The following is a 24,469-nucleotide window of genomic DNA, read 5'->3' on the forward strand; positions in this document are numbered from 1 at the left end:
GTCCCAAATGCCAGATGTTTTTCTATTCAATTTATAATTTTACTCTTTATTCACATTCACATGTCTGAGACTAATTGGCAATACACATAAGTATATATCTCCTCTAGCAAATAATTTTAATGCCAAATTCCACCACTTTAATCTATATAACTAATGGTAGATCTAACTTTTCAGACTATATTTCTTTTTAAAACATTTTCTGAGCTTTTATTGACTTATGATATACCACTTACATTTTCCTTTTTAGTTTCCTGCAACCTCACAATTGTTTCCCTTTAACCTTCAAGTATTTAGGTCTTCTACTCTTTTTAACAAGTTTTTAGAAAACCAAATCACATAGCACTACCAGAAATTCAACAATCTTTCATGTAACTCAAATTTTGTCTTTCCTGACCATAAAAATTAAGTTCAAGAATTGAGGGGTCAATTTGAGTAACTGGAAAGGATTGATGAATATAATAAAATAATAAAAAAAATATACATAAAGAAAAGGCTGCAAACTGAAATGCCTAGAAAGGATAAGTACATGATTAAAATAAATGAACTGAGATCTGTGTAGGACACTAGGGAGTGGTAGGGACTGTGTCTAAATAAAGAATACATATCCCATCCAGAATGCTGCTGCCTTTCAAATCTAAACAATTAACTATCTATATCAATTCTAAACCACTGACCTCATGATCCATAAATTCTTAATTTTAATTTAAAAAAAAAGTAAAACTACACAGTTAATATTAAACACTCCAGACATTTCTGAATTAGAGGCATTTTATATTTTAAAGAAATTCATAAGTCAGTGAATAACATAAACCTATGGAGACAAGTTAAAAATTCAAATTAATTAATATTCCCTCATAGATATATGTACTAATGATTTTAATGAGGTAAGGAGATCATTATTAAAACCAGTAATTAAATTTGACATCTCAAATATAAACAGAAGACTAATGACGTAATTCTCTTATTAGATGAGACATGATTTATATGGGCTCTTACAGGTCATCTGCTTAACTTTCATCCAATGCGAAATCTTTCCTACCTCCCCAAGGGGAGGCTAATACCCTACTCACCCAATTCTGAGATTCAGTTCCTACTGATCTCAGAAATCCTGCAGAACTCACAGAACAAAATGATGACTTGAGACTCTGTATGCTCTGGATATTGTGTTTAGCCTTGTACATACAATCTCATTTAATCTTCAAAATAAGTTTCTGAGGACACAGAGGCAAACCCCCAGAGATACAGTCATCCAATACACAAGAAAAATGCCAAAAAAAAAAAAAAGTTGCAGAAAATACAGACTTTTAAAAACATCGTCCTAGGAAAACTGAATATCCATATGTGGAAGATTGACACTAGATCTCTCTCTCTCTCCCTGCACATACGTTAAATCAAAGTGAATAAAAAAAAAATGAATCAAAGACTTAGGAATTAAATAAGAAACTTGGTAACTGCTAAAAGAAAAAATAGGGTTCACATTCCAATATATTGGTGCAGGCACTCACTTCCTTAAAAAGACCCCTGTAGTGCATGAAATAAAACCAAGAAACATAAGTGGGAGACATCAAATTTACAAAGTTTCTGCAGAGCAAAGAAAACAAGAGCTTGAAGAAACAGCCTACAGAATGGAAGAAAATTTGTCAGCTACTACTTGGACAGCTGGTTGATATCCAGATATTCAAAGAACTCAAAAAACTTAACACCAAATAAACAAAGAACTCGATTAATAAATGGACAAAAAAAACTAAACAGACATTTCTCACAAGAAGAAACACAAATGGCCAATAACTATATTTTTAAGAAGTTCAATATTCCTAATAATCAGCAAAATGCAAACCAAAACTACACTGAGAATTCATCTCACTTCAGTTAGAATAGCAATCAAGAATACAAACAACAATAAATGCTGGTGAGGACTTGGGGGGAAATGTACACTTATAAATTGTTGGTGAGAGTGCAAATAAGCACAACAACTTTGGAAATCAGTATGGAGATTCCTCAAAAGACTAGAAATAGGTCTAGTCTTTCCTAGTCTTTGACTCAGATGTTCCACTCCTTTGTTCACATCAAAAAAAAAAAAAATCAGCATACTATAGTAATGCAGGCTCAACACTATAGTAGTGCAACTCACAATAGCCTAGTTATGGAATCAGCCCAGGTGGCTGTCAACAGATGAATGGATTAAAAAAATGTGCTATATATGTGCAATGGAGTTTTACTCAGCCATAAAGAAGAATGAAATTATGGCATTTGCTGATAAATAGATGGAACTGGAGAAAATCATGCTACATTAAATAAATCAGACTCAAAAACCCAAGAGGTGAAAGTTTTCTCTTGTGTGGAGAAGATAGACCAAAATAAGGTATAAAAGGTGGAGGGAATTCCATGAAAATGAAAGTGAGGTCAGTGAAGGAGAGGAAAGGGATCGAGAGAGGAAGGAAGGGTGGGATAAGAAAGGAATAATGGAATAAAATAGACCAAATTAAGCTATGTACATATATGAATATATCACAGTGAATACGATCTTTATGTACATCTATAAAGCATCAATGTAAAAAAATATAAATAAATAAATAGAAGGAAGACCAGTAGAGTAGAAGCAAGGAACAGGGAGAAAGGGAGGGAAAGAGGAAGTACTGGGGACTGAAATGGAGCAAATTATATTCTAGTGCATGTATGATAATATCAAAATAAGCACCACTATTATGCAAAACTATAATGCACTAATGAAAATATTTCAAAAATACTGTGACTTTCTGAGATAGGTATTATTATCCCCATTTTTCCAAGTAAGAAACTTGCAAAGCTCAGAGAAGTTAGGAACCAACCAAGGATAAACATCTAAATTAAAATACAAGCCATTTCTGTACCAAATTGTAACACTTAAAAACCACCAAACTTTTGATTCTAAATATCTATCCAACTGGATGCATATGAGTAATCTACAACCAAAACAAAATTTTTGCCAACAAATTTAAGCAAATTAAATTTTTGCTATAATCATATATATGCACCATGCATATTGGTGAGACTTGCTATTTAGAATATTGCATTGAGTAAAATTTTTATGATCTATATTCATTAAAGAGTGTGGTACAGTTTACTTATGGTGAAACTATAGGAAAATATTGAATCAAGTTAATAATAAAAACTTCGTGTTTACCAAAAGCACAGATAATGTTTTCTTTTGATTATAAGAGACCAAAGAATGTATCATTTTCTAACCTTACTTTTACACAAGATTAATTAGACTTCTAGTTTCCAGTCCAGAGCATGAAAAACTTGGACATTATCATTCCAGTCCTGACATTAAGCAAAAATACTGAAGAAAGTGAAAATCAAACATTTTTCTCAGGTCTATCTGAGAAATTAGACCAAAAAGTAAGCGCCTACCTTCAAAATTAGTTAGATGGATGGATGGAGAAAATCAGAAATTACACTTCTGCTGGAGTGCTGTGGTTGGATATTATGTGTCCCCTGAATAGCTCGTATATTAGAAACACGATGTCCAATGCAGTAATGTACAAAGGTGAGACAATTAGATTAAAAGAGCTATAGCCTTATCAGTGGATTAATCCACTTGATATATTAATAATTTAATGTACTACTGGGTAGTAACTGCAGAAAAATGGGGTATGACTGGAGGAAGGTCACTGGCGGTGTGCCCTTGGGTACTATGTTTTGTCCCTGGCTCCTGTTGTGTTTTCTCTTTTTCCCTACCCGCCCCGACTCTTTCTGACTCAAATGAGCTGAACAAGTTTCCTCTGCCCCTCCCTTCCACTATGATGTCTGCCTCATCTCAGGTCCACAGGAATGAATTTAGCTGACCATGGACTGAACCTCTAAAATCATTATCCCATAGTAAATGTCTCCATTTCTAAGTTGCTCTTGTCAGGTATTTTGGTCACAGTGATAAAAAGCAAACTAAAACTTGGAGCCAGTACAAGTGAGAAATCCTTAAAATTGTAATTTGCAAACTACTGGCAGCTCAGTTTAGGCAAGTTTGAGAGTTGGGAACTGTTGATTGTAGGGGGTATTATGGTTTGAATGTTTTTGCGCTCTCCAAAATCCATGTTGGTATTTAGTTCCCACTGCAACAGTATTCAGAGGTTCGGCCTTTGAGAGGTGAATGGGATTAGGTGTCCTTAGGCTTGATGCCTTTTCCTCTTCCATTTTCTACACAAGAGGATACAACATTCCTCCCCTCCAGAGGAGGACACAGCCCCCACCAGAGAATTCAACCTGCTGGCACCTTGGTATTAGAGTTTCAAGCCTCCAGAATTGTCAAAAAATTAAATTTAATTCTTTAGAAGATACCCAGTCTCAGTCAGGTATTTTATTATAGTAGCACAAAATGTACTGTGACAAGAATGGAGAAAACGTGCACATTCCCTCTGTGTTTTTTTCTCTCTCAGAACTTGTCAGAGAATGTTAGGGGAAAAAAAGCTTCTCATGCTCCCAGAAGGGAAAAAGAAAAATAACCACTTTGAAAAATGTCCTGAGAATTCTGTTCTTAAAAAAACCTGCACTCAACAAAAACTATTTTATCAGATTCTGAGTGGGGTATACTTCGGGCTTCATCAACCTGAAAGAAAAGAAAAACTCAACTCCATCTCCCTCATGTTTCCTCTCACCAAAGGGTAGGGAGCAAAATAAGTGACAAAAAATATATCCTTTTATAATATATAAATATAAGTTTAGGGCCATGAATTTGAACACACGTGGAAAGCTGAAAAGAGTAACCAAATTTCTAGACATTTTTCATCATTAGTGTTAGAAGTCCAGTGTGTTCCCTAAGGATTGATAACAGGAGAATCAATTCTGACTTACCATTTGTTCAGCCAAGAGCAGTCCTTCAAATCAGCATTCACTTCTCTGTCAGATAACTTTTTATGAGTCCCAATTTTTTATCAGTTAAGAGGAGAAAAAAAGAACCAGAGATGATAGACGTATAAAGCACATCAGAAACTTTAGAAATGTTATTACCAAATATTATATGTGATGACATTTTCTTTTTTCTAGTCATCTATTAATGGACATTTATTTGATTTTGTATCCTATCTACTGAGAATCACGTGTTTAAGCCAAGTTATCAAGTTTTTTTTTTCTTTTTAAAATTTCTTATAATTAGTTATACATGACAGTAGAATGATTTGGACACATCATACATACATGGAGTATAACTTTTCACTCTTCTAGTTCTACATGACATAGAATTACATCAGTCATGTAATCACTTATGAACATAGAGTAATTCATTCTACTATTCTTCCTACCCCCATATCCCCTCCCCACCCTGCATTCCCCTCTGTCTAACCCAAAGTACATCTATTCTCACCTAGTCCCCAACCCCTTATTGTCAATTAGCATCAGCACATCAGAGAAAAAATTTGGCCTTTTGGTTTTTTGAAATTGGCTTATTTTGCTTAGCATGATATTCTTCAGTTCCATCCATTTACTGGCAAGCCAAGTTATCCAATTTTTAATGTCAAAAAAACTTCATATGCATTATTTTTTACAGAATCTCCAACTTTGAGTAAAAATATATATACACATTGTCTAAATCAGTTAAATCTGGTTTGACATTTCAGAATCATTGAGAATAAATTCCAAATGTTTTCACTACAAAAAAAAAATCAATAAATATTTGAACAGATGGATATGTTAATTAGCTTGATTTAATTATTCCATGTTGTATTAATAAATGAAAATGTCATGTTGTATACTCTAAATATATACAACTGTAATCTATCAAATATACAATAAAAAACTTTTCAGCTAGTTTGAATTTTTAACATAATTATTTACCATTTGAAACTATTAAAGATCATATTTAATAGATAATGGCTGTTTTTATTATACCATATGGTTAATCATTTTTAGTCTTATGTGTTAAAATTTCTAATTATTTCTTATTGTCTTTTACATAGTATGCTTCCACAAAGGGTTTTTTTCTCATCTAAATTACTGAAACAATATTTTATGTGATGAAAAATATATTCTGAAGTATTATTTTAGGAAATATACATTGATATTACTTGTGACTCTACACAATTAATTTCTCTTACCAAGTTGGTTGATAACCTACCAATCACAAACACAAATAATTGCTACTTTAATGCCAAATATTCTTTGTTTTTAAGAGTAAACTGGTATAGGCTCTGAATCTGCATGCCACATTTTTCTGTTTTATTTCCTCCTTTTGTTTTATTTTTTGAACATATGGTTTAGGTAACCCAGGGCCTTCTCTACACTAGGCAAGTGCTCTTTGACTGAGCTACATCCCCAGACTTATTTTTTGTTAAAGTCATTGCTAATTTTCTAGTTACCATTTGAATCTCCATCCCCCAAATGTCTGGTAATATCATGTTGGTTTTTTTTTTTTTTTTTCTGTTTTGAGACTTTTTTATTATGTGAAATGTGATCTTTTTAGGTCATCTAAAATCCTTCAAAACTGAAAAGCTGATGTCCCAATAATAATGTTAAATGAAAGGAAAGAAATAGCTGAATGTAAATAACAAGATTCATGATGAAAAAGTTATGATGAGACTTGGTGGTCGTCTCCACAGCATCCTGTTTCTTCCTAGTGAGACAGAAGATGTACCCTTTTATGAGGATCCAGTCTTTTCCTCTGCTACCAGAATTGTTTCAGATATGATTCAATCACAGCAAATCTTAGTTCATACTTGGATGATTGAGGAAATAGTAATCTTTCTCTTCCCTCTGATACAGGAAGTTAGCATGTGTTCTTCGTGCTAAGAAATATTTTAGAAAACCCAATTGTCATTTCATTATAATTCAAACTTTAATTAATTAATTAATTTCCTGAGCTCACTTATCCAAAGTACAGAACAAGAATATGAGCATCTGTCTGGGTGACCTCAAAATCTCTGCTCTTACTTTCAATATCAGATGCCATTGCAATGTTTTCTTCCGCTGCCATGTTGTTTCTCTCACTATGCTGTGAACTCTAAGGAGTAAATCTACAGTTTAACTAATTTTGACCCCCAGTCTAAATATAGGCTGTAAACAGAACAGGTGAATAATAAATATTTGTTAGAATCAATGAGTTGAATTTTAATTTAACTACAACTTAGATAAACAAACCTTGATTAGAATAGGAGCTGCAAGCCTGGACTTTAATTCTACCTGATACCTACTTAGTCCCTGGAGAACATAAGGGAAAGCTCTTTGCAGATCTTTTCCCATATACCTCCCCAGATACAGGAAAGATCTGGGAGAATCCTGAAGTAGATATTGTCTTGGTACTAATAGGGAAGAGGAACAGCAATTACGGCAGAATCTGTCTCTCAAGGGAAGAAACGTTAATGAATAGGAGAAAGAGCAAGAAGACTACTGTTTTAGGGTACTAGAGGAAGCAGTCAGAGGAAGAAACAAAGGATGAAAGACATTATCCTTGGAGAAGAGGCAGGAATATGTCACAGGCCCAACACTATAGCTGAAAGAATGACAAGTACACTGTGAAGGCCTCACTCTGAACCAGTGCACAGTACCTACCCAAGATTCAGTCCTGACAAAATATCTGCAATGACTTTCTACTGTCTTCTTCCATCATCTTAAGAAGCATCAGGATACAGAGCTGTGTGGTCTACAATGTACAAATTATCTCTGAAAAACAGCACAAAGTGAACAAAGAGCAAAGAGGTAATCAGGAGAAAATAGCCCTGATAAACCAATCCACACATTCAACACAAATTACCACTAAAGAACGGTTTAGAGTATGGTGCTCTAGGGAAACCACAGCAACAGCAGATATTAAAGTCAGCTTACTTCCTGTGGAATTTAATAAAACTTCCACAGTAATCCCTGACAGTGGTGGTGGTGGGCGGGGGGCGGATGCGGGGAGGACCTCAGTATCTACTGTTTTCTTCAAGATGACCAGCTTTCGACAATAAAAGTGCAAGGTATAGAAAAATTCATGGGAAAAAAAAAAAAAAAACATCAAGAGAAAATACAGTCCTCAGAATCACTCTCACAGTTGGCATAGGTGTCAGGGAACTTAAACTAACCACGGTAAATGTGTTAAAAGCTCTAATGAGAAAGAAGAAAACATGAAATTTCAGATTAATCAGGTGGCTTCAGCAAAGTTACTGGCTCTAAAGAAAAATCAAATTATAGTAATAGAAATCAAAAGCAAATTATTAGACATGAAGAAAACTTTTGACAGATTCATCAGTAAGCATATTCAGTGCAGCAAGGAAAGAATAAGCAAACATGGAGAGAGAGTGATAGAAGTCACACAAAATGAGACACAAAGAGAAAAATCAGGCAAAATAAATAAATAAATAAGAGCAGAAGAGTACCGACAAACGTACCATGGAGTCCAATTTGTGTCTATTTGGAATCCTAGGAAAAGAAGGAAGATATTGGTCAGGAAAATATTTAAAATTTTAATGACCAATAATTTTCAAAAACTAATGATAGACAGCAACTAACAGACATGAAAACTTAGAAAAAATGATGTAAGATAAATACAAAATTTAAAAAAAAAAGAAGACAAAGGAAACAAGAAAGTCAGTTGAATACCTAGGTGTAATGAAACTGCCAAAAATCAAAGACAATATCTTGAAAAGCCAGACAAAGATGATGCATTACCATCTGTGGAATAAAGATAAAAATGAGGGCAAATTCCTTGTAAGAAAGGAATGGGAGATAACTGAGTAATGCCTTCAAAATACTAAAAGAAAAACAGAAATACCTTGTCACTCCAGAACTCTTTCTGTAGCAAAAAATGACATTTAAAAAAAATAATGAAGGACTATGAATGTGGTAGAGTGCTTGTCTGGCATGCATGGAATTGTGGGTTTGATACCCAGTACTGCTGATAATAATAATATCTCTTCACACAATGAAAAATAGAGGGGCATTTTTGCTAGCAGACATACTTAAAAAAAACTGAACAAGTACAGATTTATTGAAAGTGAAGGTAAAAGCAGCACTCTATAGGGTAGAGCAGAGTGGAATGAGCAAGAGAGAGAGCTTATGGCCAGAAATATAGAAATCAGCATTTCTTTTTTTTTTCCTTTTTTTTCCATTCTTTTTAGTTATATACAGTAGTAGAATGTGTTTTGACATATTAGACACGCATGGAGTACAACTTCATATTCATCTGATTGTACAAGATGTGGAATTACATTGGTGATGAATTCATATTTGAACATAGGAAAGTAATGTCCAATTCATTCTTTTCTATGCCTATTCCCCCCTGTTTTTCGTATTAGCCCATATTGTGAGTTAGCACTGGCATAACAGAGAGAACATTTGGCCTTTGGTTTTGGGGGGATTGGCTTATTTCACATAGCATGACAGCCTCCAGTTCCATCCATTTACTGACAAATGCTATATTTTTTTTCTCCTTATGGCTGAGTAATATTTCTTTTTAATCCATTCATCTGTTGAAGGACACCTAGGCTGGTTACATAGTTTAGCTATTGTGAATTGAGCTGGCAGACATATTTTACAAGAAATAGTCAAGGAAGTTCTTCGGAGTATGATGTCAATCAGAAACTTGAATGTATAGAAAGAAATAGAATGTGTCAAGAATGAAATATGTAATATTAATACAAAATGCATTTCTTTTATTCTGGTCAATTAGTCTAAAATGTAATTTACTTCCCAAAGGATAAATAGGAACAATGTACTCTATGTTTATGGTGTGTGTAATAGGAAAATTATGAAAATAGCACAAAACAGGGGAGGGGAGAATTGGAAATATGCTATTGCAAAGTCTGCATATTCTAGTCAATGCAGTGCAATTTTCTTAAAATGTAGATGTCAAATAATTTAATACTAAAACTCTAATAAGACCTGATTTATTTATTTATTTAGTACATCCTATACCTTTACCTTATATCCCTTTCATTCAGCTCTCCCTAATGTTAACATCACATCTACCATGAAACAGCCAACAATATTAAGAAATTATCATTATTATAACATTATAAACCTTTTTTTTTTTTTTGCAAATTACTATTAATGTCCCTTTTCTATTTCAAGATTCTGTCCACAGATCCACAGTGCAATCAGTTGCCCCATCTCCTTGGTCTCCTCCAATATGTGAAACTTCTTAAGTCTTTGTCTTTCATGATCTTGACACTTTTGAAGGATATTGGGAAGTTTATGGAATGTTCCTCCATTGTGGTTTGTCTATTTTCTAAGATTCTGGTTTTTTATTAAGAAAGCCACAGAGGTAACATACTCTTCTTTTCAGAGCATACCAGAGGGCACATGAGGTCAATGTACCTTGTTACTGTGATGTTAACCTTGATTGCTGGTTTAAGGTGGCCCACCCCAGGTTTTCCCCTGTTGTTTCTTTTCCTTTCTGTACTTCACATATTAGAAGTAAGTCCTCAGTCTAGTCCACACTAAATGGGATGTGGCCACACTCCTCCTGGAGATAAGTGTATCAAGGAATCAGGCTTCAATTTCTGAAGTGCATCTGTTAAAAACCATCCTAGCAATTAAAACATTTTAGTGGAGCATATAAGTTTGTAACATCCTCATACCTTTTGTATGAGTTGTCCTTTCTTCCCCACTTATTTAATCATTCATTCATTTATATCAGCATAGACTTTTCATTATTTATTTTACATCTGGGGACAATACTTCAATATTATTAATATTTATTTTTTCATTTGAATTTTTTTCCAATTTTGCCTTTTGGAAACCCTTTATTTTAGGTTGTTTATTGTCTCTTCCTGAAAATACCTCAGGTCCCCTTTCTCTTACTCCTCCTCTTTTCTTTTACATTTCCTTAATTTCACTCAAGATGCTCCAGACTCAGGATATGTTTTTCCTTCCCTAGCCCTAGACCAGCCACTCCTCCAGGAAACCCTGGCTCTTCTAACTGGAGTGTGGAATTAGAAAGGAAGGTCTGAGTGTCAGTTACATTTGTTGCTCATTGGATGTCACTGATTCCAGACCCTGTTAGCAAGCAGAGTTAGAAAATGTGTGTGTGTGTGTGTGTGTGTGTGTGTGTGTACACATATACACACAGAGAACTCTATTCTTATACACATGCATGCATTTATTTTTATATATGTCCAGCATACACACACTCCTGGATGATATCTACAACCCCAAACTAGTACTGACTACATGGTTCCATGGTTCCTTATAATCATTACCCCTTTGCCTATTTTCTTGATTTTGTTTGTGTGGTTATTTGTTGTTGTTGTTGTTGTTGTTGTTGTTTTTCCCCAGTGACTACTAGGGATTGATCTCAGGGCCTTGTGTTTGCGAGGCAAGTGCTCTGCTACTGAGTTAAATCCTCAGCCCTACCTTTGCCTATTTGAAATGTCATAATGTCAGAGTGAGAATTCTGACACTCTTTAACTATAATACACTTCCTTACAAATTCATCTCTAGTATACAATTTAAGTAGTTTTAGAACTGAAAACCAGTATCCTACCCCTGAACACAAATACTCTGTTCTGTGTGAAAATACATAGAATCAAACAGATGGTAATTTCTCTTTAAGGCAGCAATAACACTTTATTGATTTAAACAGAAAAAGTGAAAATAAGTTGTTAATATCAAAACAAATTTTCATTTTCTGAACAATTTAAAACTTTTCTGGCAAATAACATGAAATTATTTCAATGAACAAGTTTATGTATCTATGAGTATAATTACAGTAGTATGGTTTTTTTTTTTAACTTTGTTCATTTCAGTAAATCAAGGTAACACCAAGAAACTGTTGGTAATTACACAGATTGTGAGAAGGATTTTTCCCATGTAGAATGGACCAAAATACATATTTATTTAAAATAATTTCAATGCATATCACAAAAGAGTATGTTTCCCTGCATTTTATTTTTCTGATTCTAGTTGGTGGAAATGTATTAAATGACTAGAGCTGTAGACATTCTTCAGGATGAAGGAATCTTCAACAGGAAGAGGGGTTAAGAAGTTAAACCACAGCAACAATGCTGCATCAGTGAAAGGCATGTTCCCTTTCATTGGTGTAGTTTAAACTAGAAAACCTGTCATTGGAAAGAATAGCTGTTCTTTGAGTCATGGGTGGCAATGTAAGTCACAAGCTTATCCTGACTTTTTTTTTTTTTTTTCTGCCTGAAGCTCAAGTCCTTGATTCTCCTCCTGCTGATTCCCTGGAGCATTCTGGCGAGCTTCAGCTATTCATGCCATGGGGATTATCAGGACACAATTACAAACTTTCTTCTGTGTACGTTCCTGATTTTTAAATCGACTGACTTGTAATTTTAACTTTTTCCTATTGCCATCTTTAATCTGAGATAAGATGGAATTCGCAGTAGTCAAAATTCAAAACAAAACAAGACTGGTTTTAAAGTAAATTTGGAAAAACAGCTAGGCTGCTATTAGGCACTAGTAGTTTGGAGACCGTGAAGATGAATAAACATTTAGCATTAGTCATGAGCATCCTTAGGTCATGCTTTTGTTTTCCTCAACAACAACAATGTATCAATTAATAGAGAAAAAAAACATACTGGGGCATTGGAATACTTGTTCCAGGAGAATGAAGTTGAAGTGAAGAAGTTTGGATTGGGTTCAAAAATATTTGAAACTCTGCCTAGACTAAAGGGGACATAATTTGATCTATTGCATGGCCAAATAAAAATGTTACAGAATGAGAGCATGATGTTCAGTTAATAGCCGAAGTCAGCCTACATCCTGGGATTTACTCATGTCTTCTCAAGAAATGCTTAAGAGCTTAAAGTATGCCTCAGAGGAAAAATTCTTTGAGGTTGGGATATATGCATTTTGTTACAGCCAACTGTCGAATCGAATGTGCCCACCTCCTCTTCTAAGTTCCATGGGTCTCCCAGCATTAACCTGGCTGGTCCAGGATCACCACTGGGGCTCTGCTGCCTCTCAGTAGCTCACTTAACTCTGCCTTGGAAATAAAACTATGGGAATCCACCAGGCCATACCCTCAGCAACTCCTACAGGTTTCCAGGCATTCCTTGGATCCTTCCTCACTCACCAAGGTCCTGGAGACTCCTTTCCTCACTGTGCTGGTGCCAGCAGAAGCCTTCATGAGGAAGAAAAAGGGGAGAAAGAGGCTTCAAATACTTTTAAAGAGTGAACATAAGCAGATCTCACAAGTTAAATGCTAATGTTCCAGAACAGTAGAAGCAAAATACTAGAAAAGTGTAAAGAATAAAACATCAAAAGTATCTACTGCTGTTTAGTAATGAGTTACAATCTGCTGGCTGCCCCAGTGTTCATGCATTTGAGGCTAAGAGGAATACAAACTCTCACAACAGGGAATACCTCCAGGGTTAAATGTGGATGGAGATATTGATCTGGAAGATAAAATAAAGGAGGACTCAGTTTTTTGTTGTTGTTGTTGTTGTTGGTTGGTTGGTTGGTTGGATTTTTTTGTTTTGTTTTGTTTGTTTGTTTTGTTTTATTTTTAGGTCCTTTTCTTTCTACTTATCATTCTGGATAGTCCTGATTCAAAGACAACTAAGTCCTTTAGGCCAGTCTCTCTCCAATAAGCAACTTCCATTTACATCTATTTAACACTGAAATTTAGAAATGAAGGACATTTTCTTTGATATAAGGAGGCTGATTCATAGTGGGACAGGAAGTGGGAATAGATGAACTCTAGATAGGGCAGAAGGGTTGGAGGGGAAAGGAGGGGCATGGGGTTGTTAATGATGGTGGAATGTGATGATCATTGTTATCCAAAGTACATGTATGAAGACATGAATTGGTGTGAACATACTGTGTATACAACCAGAGATATGAAAAATTGTGCTCTATATGTGTAATAAGAATTGTAATGCATTCCGCTGCCATATATAAATAAAAATAAATTTTAAAAAATTTTAAAAAGAAATGAAGGACAACGTTTAGTATCAATTAACTTGGTGTACTGGTGTTCTAAATATCTTGTCAAAAATTATTTTCTATTCTAACCCTTCTAAAAGTATAACCACTCATTTATTGTCATCTTACCATTTCTTCTGATTGTAAGTCTTACTTAAAAAAAAAAAAAAAGCCACTTGTAATTTTTGTCTCACGCAGTTCTCTTTATTTCACTCTCTCCCTCCCTCTCTGCCCTCTTCCTCTCCATCTCCCTCTCTACTTCTCTCGCTTTCAGAAACATACAAAACAACATACTTTTAGCTCAATATCACAAATGAAGGGGATAAATCTTTCTACAAAGTTTCAACACATTAGTTATGAAGTATTAGTACCTGCACCTGGGAAATTTTATATAGTCTTCTGTAAATTAATGTCTATATCATTCTGTGTTTCTACCTTTTTTATATAGAACTGACCCTCATGTTCTCTTTTTTTATAAACCTGGAAATTTCTGCAATATAAGAATATTGTCTAGTTATTACATCAATTTTATACTCAATGCTAAAAATCTTTCCATGAAATATTGAATAAGCATATTTTATTGGTTAACTAAAACAAACATGTTGCATGCCTGATATGGTCAAGAATACTGCATCTGATTTATCCCAATAGTTTTTGCATTTTTCACAGAGAGAAAATAATTTCCTGTGTATGAGAGGAGAAGATGATTAATTGGCTTTGTTCATTTTCTACATTGTACATTAGCAGATGGCATATTGTCAATTAGATTGTAAGAAATGAAAAATAATTTTATCCCTCCATATGTAAATAAGACTAATCTTTGCTGGTGAGTTGGTTTGCACATGAGAGGCAGAAAGTTGACTGAGTCAGAGATCATTGGCTTCTCTCATGAATGCAATCCTCTTTGAAGGGGTATGTGCAATTTTAAGAGCACTTAAACTATGTTATGCAAGTCAACCATCATGGTTGTGGCAGGTTAGAAAGTGAAATAATTCCATAACTTGCTTGATAATTACCAAGCCTTAAGATGTACCTTATTTAGGCACTAAATCAAGAGTATTAACTTGTCATGATTAAATTATCCAAATGGAAAATATGCACAACAGTGAAGAGAGTTTCTTGAAGATAAATTCACACACACACACACACACACACACACACACACGAATACGAAAATCCTGAACTTTAAAACCTTAAGAAGTTTGATTAAGGGTAGATTAAGTGTAAAATGTCAATGAAACTACATAAGAAGATACTTTAAAAGTTCTTCATGATAAGAATGATGAGACTGTGGTTGAATGTAAATATAAAGATGTCTCAAGTTAGTGGATTTGTTGATCAAAAATAGTACCTAAATACAGATACTTCACCTTTGTTTTCTTTAGCTTTTTTAACTTTAATAAACACTTTCATATATACCATTTTAAAAGTAATTTTATTGAACATAAAATTGCCTTGGTAGTGACTGATAAACAGCAAATGTTTTTTTTTTAATTAATTTTTATTGTTGGTTGTTCAAAACATTACATAGTTCTTGATATATCATATTTCACACTTTGATTCAAGTGGGATATGAACTCCCATTTTTACCCCGTATACAGATTGCAGAATCACATCAGTTGTACAACCATTGATTTACAACAGACACCAGAATGGCAATACGTAAAACAGCAAATGTTTTAAAGAAACAATCTGTGCAGGTGCATTTCAAAAGCACTTTTAAGATTCTTTCATATAGGCAATACTGAAATGTTCATACTAAAGTCAGTTTCTAAGAAATCGGTCTACACCACACAAGGGCACACAAGAAAAATAATTTAGGCTCCACACAGAATAAGCAAAGAAATAAAGAAAAAATCTGGGGAAAAATAGAAAACAATTATTAAGATCTGTGACATCTGTCCCAAAATTTATAGTAAACTACCAGTAAATTGGAGTTATCTAGATCAAGAAATGGTTGGCACATTGAACTCTTTATATAGTGTAATCAGGCAATACACCAGACAGATTAAATCACAGTTTTGTGGATTGGGACCAGATGCAATGTATTTTGAAATAAGCCAGATAATTCCAATGAAGGTTGAGAATTATGTGATATAACTATATTGATATCATTTATTTTAGTGTACAACCATCACAGTACAGTTAATGTACAGTTACAGAACAATATGCATTCATTAAACCTGCATTCAAAATAAATATTCTGTATCTAAAAATCACTTATTTTTTTTAATTCAGAGATTACTTGCAGGAAAACACAACATATGCAATTCACTGAGATTGTATTTTGTCATGCAGAATGGAATTGAGTTATGCTATATTACAAGGAAATATAAAGGTTTCAATCTCCCAGCCCTAGTATAGGTTCACAATAGATCCTGCATTACAAAGGATTATCTAGGAGGTAATATTTCACAAAGTAAAAAGAAATTGCTGAATAAACAAATAATTAATTTTAAATGCTTATATTTGAAAAAAAAAGCACAAAATGAATTTTCACATATGTGCTTTAAATTTTTAAATATATTATTGATTGCCATTGAGATTATACATTAATTCTGTAGGGGGAGGACCTCATATTTATTTTCAATCATCATGATTTGAGTTTTAAATTTCCATAGCAGCAAGTGATTCTGCCCTTTAGTTTAATATAAGCACCCCACATCTCATTTTCTTCATCTTCATTTTTGTTCTGAGTCACATATTTTTCTCTGTCCTTTACCCAGAGTCGTAAACTCTAAAAGAATATTGTGTTACTGTCAATCACTGGGTCAGCAAAAGCAGGACCCCAGTGATCCTTGGCTTACCGAGATGCTTGACCTCAGCATCTCCATGAGCCAATGAAGACATTAAAAGACTTGCTTCTCCAATGTTCCAGGAGTGAATGTCAATACCATGGACTTCCATCACTTGCCAAACTTAACAGGAGCACCAGATGATGCTCCCAAAACTGTTGACAAGTACATTAATTTTTAGAGCTATTATGTCCCAGACATGGCTGTACATTTTTATTATGAGCTACCCTAACAATGACACTTAATCATAACTTCATTTACTTTCTAGCTTGACTTCCCAGAACAATTCTCATCCCACTTTCATGATATTTTGAATATAATTGATTATCATCATCATTATCAATATAGAGTGTGGACAAAGGAAGTCTATCAGATTCACCTAATAAAGTTAAATGCACTAAAACATGGACATCCCAGATGGCAGGATCCTTGAACAGCTTATTAAGGTACACTCATTTCATTTTTTCCTAAGAATAATCTACTCTGGACATCAGCCAGAAAAGAAGGTAGTCTTTCCCCTTTGCTAAAAGTAGACTGTGTTTATTCACTGAGATTAGCCAAACAATTTATATGATTGCTCCCATAAATATAATCATTTCTAAAAAGAAATGAGGCTTCTACATCTAGTCCAACAGAAGAGGCAGAATAATTTTTATGAAGTATATCCTATATTAGGGATAATAGTAAAACATTCAGATAGCACATCATAAAATGTTGAACTGAATTTTTTTTCTTTGATGAGGTTAATATAAAGACAATTTGTAAAAATTCCTGAGAGATTTCTTTTAAAAGTCCCCCCCCAACTTTAATGGAATAAAAAGAAATAAACCTGGACATTTTTTAAACAGACAATTGGTAGACTCATTGATAAAATCTAAAATACTAAAAAATAAACTTCATTGCAGAGCATGTGAATGATCAAGGATTTATATTTCATTCTCAGAGTTAAGAGAAATCTTCATATCTGCTTACTAACTGATTTTCTGAAACAGTTTTTGTTTTTTTAAGTGACAATTATGGGTGCATCCTAATTGAATTGTACACCTCATTTTTCCTATTCTTTAGTGAAAGCAATAGGGTAAATTCTGGTTTTAGTTATGCAGGATGAAAGTGTATTTGAAGTTGTAGTCTATAGCTGGCTTTTCACAGTAAATTGACCTTGTTCGGTGCAGCCAATGTCATAATGCTCTGCTTTATCTAGGCTGAGAGAGAAAATCGCAAATTGCTTCTGCGTGATTAGTTCTGCCACTTCAAACGTGTTTCTTCCGAGTTGGCTTCCACACTTACTGCTAAAGATATGTGCCACTGGGAAATTCTGATCCGACTCTGAACTTCTTCAATTAAATAACCCTTTAATTGCCAGATCTTGAAGGTGGAGCTAGCAAAGCTGAAAGGAATCCATCTTTTAATCAATGTAACTTAAAGGCAGTTTCCATATGTTAGAAACATAAAAGAGAACTTTCTTTTAAAATGAATGGTATCCTATACAATGGGTCAAATTTAAATTTAATAAAAAATTAGATGAAATTATTTAAAAAATTCAAATTTGAATTTAAAAAGTTGGTAAATATTTACTCAATAATATGGAGTATAGAAAGGTTTGATATTTACTGAAATATCTGGACTACTCTAAAAGTTACAATATTATAATACACTGGAAATTTAGTTTCTTTCACATGTTAAAGTGCACTTTAATAGTTTTAGAAACTATTAAATTGAGGTTTAAAATCATATATGAGTATGGTTTAATTTTTGCCTAGCCAAGAAAAGCAAAATCATTTCTTAATTCATTATTAAAACAATGTTAAAAGACAATAAATTCCCAGAGAGATCATCAACTATGTTACAAAAGAAAGCCAGAAATAATAGGTAAGAATTTATATATTCAATTAGAATATATAAATTATATATTTAAAATATATAAATTATATATATAAAATATATAAATAGAGTTCTCTATATCAACCAATGGAAAATGATACAAAAATACATTTTCTCCCCAGATTTAACTTTTTAAACCACACAGAATAATTTTCTAAAACAGTAACATGGTAATTCTATACCTACTCAAAATAGAAGTATTGTTAATTTGATAATGGAAGAAACTGCATTAACTATTGTAAATTTCAAGAAATATAATTAGAGTTGAAGAAAAAGAAAAGAAAAAGGGGAAGTCTCTGAAAAAATTTTCTTACCTAAGTTCATGGATTTGCCTTCTACTAACAAACTGTACAATCTTATATACCTTCAAGGCAATAAAAATGTTGCAAGTGAGAATCCTGGAATTAGTGAAAAATAATTTTAAAATTTATTTGTTTTATTTGTTTAGTTTGTCAAATGTTGAAGTTGTAAACTCCCTGGGAATCATAAACCTGCGTAGAATTCAAAGGTCATGGTAATTTGTCTTCAATGAGCCAATGTAAAAATTATAGATACTGTATCATTTATCTAAATTGAAATACAAAGTTGATATTAAAAGGAGTTCACTTATAATTGAAGTTAGCTCCTCAAAACTCAAGTTGGTGATTAGACTCTATTATGTGACACGTTTTTTACCTAATTTTTGTTGTAGTGCTGCAAAGAAAAGTATCATAGATGTTCTAAAAACAATATTCTTAATAAAGAGGAAAAACAGGAGAATACATAACACTAAACTGTGCTAAAGCCACTCTATCAGATATCGTAGGAATGACCCAAAGCAGATAGATCCACTTAAAGGTGCAGAAAGAACTAGAAATGTTACCTGACAAATAATTCTGCATATCAAAAGAATTTGCCAACCAGACTGACGTGTAAATGGCACATGTTGTCAACTTCTATTAATCTCCTTACAAATGATGACAGCACCAAGAAACATCCACTTTTTTCTTCAGGATTGAATGTTTTTACAAAGTTCTAGACCTTTTTCTGAATTATAAATGCATATATTTCTACATTGTGGAAAAAAAAAACTTCTGATTTCTTTACACAGAACCTAATGTGAAAATGCAGAAGTATTAAGTATTAAGCAGAACATTGTTTCTTTTCATTATACAATAATGTTAACTTTTTATGAGAAATAGTTTAAATGAGTCATGGGCTTTTTATAGGCTTGGAAATTAAATATGTTGTATCTGTGGGAATCAGTTTGAATTTTTAAGTTTTAAAACATGTATTTTAAAATAAATGTGAATTCTAAAATGAATTTGAGTATCAGAAAAACACCTACTAAAGCATGTTGCAGTTTTTTTAAAACTTCTTTAAAAGAAGACCACATTAAACACAGGCATGATGCCAGCATGATAAAACCCAGTAGCACCAGTCAATTCTGTATAAGGTCTTAGATGGAAAAGTTGATTACATGAGTATAAATGAATTGGTGTACACAAAGGCAAATTACAATAAAACGTGAATTAGTGTTCACAAAGACATGTTACAATAAAATGTAAATGATGTTTCTTCAATTTCTACAGAAGATTTTTAGTTATTTTATTTTTTATGCATAGTAAAATCCCCATGGGGGGAGGTACTGAAGCAAATACTTTGTGCTCTGAAAAAAAAAAAAAAAAAAAAAAACTGTTAGCAAAAAAAAAAAAAAAAAAAAAAACCAGTAAAATAGTCAAATTGCAAATCACACTTTCTTTATGCATAGCCAGCCTCTGAACTGTGAATTCCATGTTTCCATTCACTGTCTTGGCCCATTTTCCTTAAAACCACAAAGGAAGGTATGTAAAGGTCAGAGGTAGGATTAGCGCTCTACATGTTTGAACATTCCCAATTTAAGAAAAAAAAAAAAAAATCACCTTAGAATTTAGGACTCAGGCCACCAAAGTAGCATTATGCCCTCAAGAAAGAATTATTTGCAGCCTGGTGTTAGGAAGAGACTTACTGAACATTTACTGGGTGGGCTATGCTCAACTACAGAGCATCTTCCAGGTTAACTACTCATTCCATTTGTTCATGCTCAATTATCCCTTCTCCTCCCTGTCATCTACTCCACTTATTTTCTGTTTACCTACAAAGATAGGAAGAACTTCCCTACCACCTGAACCCTATCAAATAAAAGAAAGAAAAAAAGAGAAAACAAAAGCAGTTAAAATTAAATAAAATTATCCTGACTTTGCTCCTGCTTGACTATTTATATTTGTTCTTCCATTTTCTGCAAAATTCCTTGAAATGTACTTTATGTTCATTACCTCCTTTTATTGCCTGTTTCCCCTAGTTTGCCTAACACTTGTCCTATCATTCTCTTGCTGTCATTTTTGTCACTAAATCAAAGAAAAAAAGCTGATTGGTGGTGGGTTTTTTTCCATCTCATTGTCAGAATGAGCTTTAGTTTATTTCAACATAGCTGTTCACCTCTTTATAAGATTCCTTTTTCTTGGTAGTTCTATACAACAATGAAAAGAGACATCACAGTTTTTCTCTAGATTAATCACACCAACAGACCATTATTCTATCCACTTGGATTTTTGTGACAAGACACTGTTACAGTTTAATAGTTCTACTTCATAGTTTTCTAAACAAATCTACAGGGGTTTTTCCTGTTGGATATCCAACTTTGACCTCAAACAAACATCAAAAATTTACTTGGATGTCTGCAGTAGTACCAAGATGAGGCTATTAACCATTCTTAAAAGTTTTAACCCAATTTTCCTTTTCCATTTCCCTGCATCCAAGTATTAAAGGTACCATTCCCATTCCATTCTTCAGTAAGTGCTCTCAAGTCCCTTTGTCCAGTCCAGAGTAGTATTTCCAAATACAACCTGATTATCTCTACATGCAAATTGAGCAACATATCAATTTTTAAAAACTAAAATACTCAACACAAAATATGAATTGATGTTTCTTCTTTCCCTCACTCAGTATTAATATCATGGAATTTCTCCCAATCACAAGGACTCAACTTTGCATTGATTCTTAGTATGTTGCTAATAATTATTAATGTTTCTTCATTTCCATGTATCATTTACAGATAGCAGTAAGCCTTAAATAGGCCAAGCAGAGTCCAGTCAGCAGTGAGAGGAGTAGTGTTCCTCTCTTTAATCCATTGTCCAGTTGGGGACACAAACATATCTACAATGGAGTTGTCTCCTAGATGCTGAGAGTTCCCTGAATTGGAGACTGGATGGATGAGGTCATTAGTGAAGAAAGGCAACTCAAGAGGAGAAAAAATATTTTATAGATAAGCAAATGAATGTATTATTCAACAATTAAGAGATCACATGAGTCAACAGTTGATCTTGGACTTGGCAGGTGGAAACGAGATACTGATATTGATTGCCACATTGAAAGGTAAGGTAAAATAGGGGTATGGGTGAGATTTCAACAGAGAAAATATACTACAATTAGAAAAGAAGAGGGGCAAAAGAGTAACTCACAGAAAACTCACATTTAAGGAGCAGGAAGAGTAGATAAATTAATAGATGAAGCTGAGAGATGAAATATAAAATACCTTTCCAAGCTGAGAAACTGTCCTTTTATTATCTTAATACTACCACATTCTCTTTGGGTTTCCCTTTGCCAAATATTTATTTTAAAAGTTGACTTTTTTTGACTCTCCCCCTATGTATAAAATCGGTTTTCTTGAAGAAAAGAAGTATTTCATGGGTCTCTTTAATGCTGGTACCTACTAATTGCCTTGAACATAAAACATGCTCAAAAACTTGAGAGTTCATAAATAAATGTTAACAAAGAACTCAGAAAAGAGGAATGGGGAAAAGGATTGTTTGACCACATGGAAGAAAGGAAGAAAATGAAATTAGAACATTTGATTTGGACACTCCACTTGAAGATCATGGATTCACAGAGCAAGAGTAGTTTCACAGAGTGATAAGAACAGGCCAGATTGCAAAATGTCAAACACAGTTTAAGCATAGGAAATAAATGTAGACCACTCTTGGAATGGCTTGAGGGTTAATAAAGGAGTGAAGGTGGCAGAGAGTGAAATTTTATTTGCATTCTTATTATATGGGCAGATTGTACTCCAGTAGGGAATCTACTCAAGTGTGTCCAGTCCTTAGCAAAATAAGTAAATAAATAAACAGCATGAATCAAAGCAGAAGCAAAGCTAAGCTCAGAGAAGAGGAGTAGGGTGAGATGACAAATGGCAAACAGCATGTGATGAGAGTTGAGAAAGATCTGGAGAAGTGTAAGAAACATTTTGTGAGAAGACAGACGTGATTGATTAATATGGCGAATTTAAATAACTATAGAAGACTTTGTAGAATGCAGAGCAAGAGCAGATTTGTTTTGGTTTGTTTGTTGTTTTGTTTTGTAATGCCTTTTTCCTTTTGTAAAGGGGGGACTTTGGCTTTGAGTGTGTATTTAAGTGGCAACAAGCGATTCAGACAAGAATCAGCGGGCAATTCATGATTCAAGAGAAATGGCAATCTAAGGCTCAAAGTTCCAGGAAAAGACAAAATTTGGGGGAAAGGGTTAACTTTATGGGGGTGGAGGAAGAGGACAACATTTTTTTCTGAGTAGATGAGAGACTACTGGTTTTGGGAAAGTGAGCAAGCATGGTGGATAAACTAAGGAATACAAAGTTTTAAATTTTCAATGAACTAGGAATGGAGAATGAAAAGGATACAAAGGATTGGCAGTTTGAGAACAAAATAAACAGTTTTTTAAAAGTTCTATAGGTATTTAGAAACTTGAATAAATATTAAATGAATGAGTTACAGTTTTTTTAAATATATTACTGTGTAATATAGAGGTTCCAACTTAGGTTGAAAATCATACATTTGTATTGAAGTTGATCCACCTGATTCTGTAATTTTCTCCAGTTGTATTCATATTGCCTAAAAACAGAATTAGGGAAAATTAATAGTTTGGTTGAGCCAAGGTTGGGAATTACCTTGTAATCTGAAACAAATGTGTCACTGGAGGTAGGAAATTGAAAATTATAAGAAAGAAGGAGATAAAATAACTGACTGACATCTATTATGATTTGTGTATAAAGTGGAAAAGGAAAAGGACAAAAGACAGGTAAAATCAAATGGGATTAAGGAACCAAAATGTCAGTATGGGGTCGAAGGCAATGTTTAGTAGTGATGGGAAGGAGAGGATAGTGGTGAATTGTATTGTCAAGATAAAACTTTAAATGTTCTTATAGATGTGGAACACTTTTGGATGCTAAAAGCATCCATAAATTAAGCAAGAAAGTAGGATGATGAAAACAAATTTGTAGAACAATCTCTTGAAAACATCAATGTGGAGCCAAGAAGATTCCCATCCCACCTCCTCTCTCCAAGTACTGCATCCAGGTTGAGCAGGAGCATTCCAGAGTCAACAGTATGTTCAAATCTTGACTTGTGTGTGTGTGTGTGTGTGTGTGTGTGTGTGTGTGTGTGTGTGTAATTATGGGCAAGTTATTCAGCTGTTCCTCACTTTCTCACTTGTAAAGTAGAAATATTCCTACTTCCTGAAGTTGTTAGGAAGATTACATGAGAAAAATTGGTTTCAGTGTAAGCAGATAGCAAGTGTTTTACAGCTCATCTGTGGGATAATATTCAAATCCTAGCTCTAACACAAACTTAGGCAAGTTTACCTTTCTGTGCATTGATTTTCTTGCATGAAAATGGGGTTATTAACAATAACTAACATATAATTGTTGTGAGGATTTAGTGAATGTTATGTAATTATTGCTCTTCTATCATTTTTAACCTGTAAGGTTGTCAGTTTCATTTAGTTCACTGGAATGTGTAAATTATTTAAGATAGTACATAGAATACAGTAAACAATTAGTGAAAGGTATTATCAAATAAAAACTACTACTATTACTTTCTTTAGTTATATAATTAATAACATAAGCATTCTTAGTGTGAGAGCCAGGAAAGATTTGGGGTTAACCATGG

This window comes from Callospermophilus lateralis, chromosome 5, assembly GCF_048772815.1.
Source record: "Callospermophilus lateralis isolate mCalLat2 chromosome 5, mCalLat2.hap1, whole genome shotgun sequence".
Taxonomy (NCBI): domain Eukaryota; kingdom Metazoa; phylum Chordata; class Mammalia; order Rodentia; family Sciuridae; genus Callospermophilus; species Callospermophilus lateralis.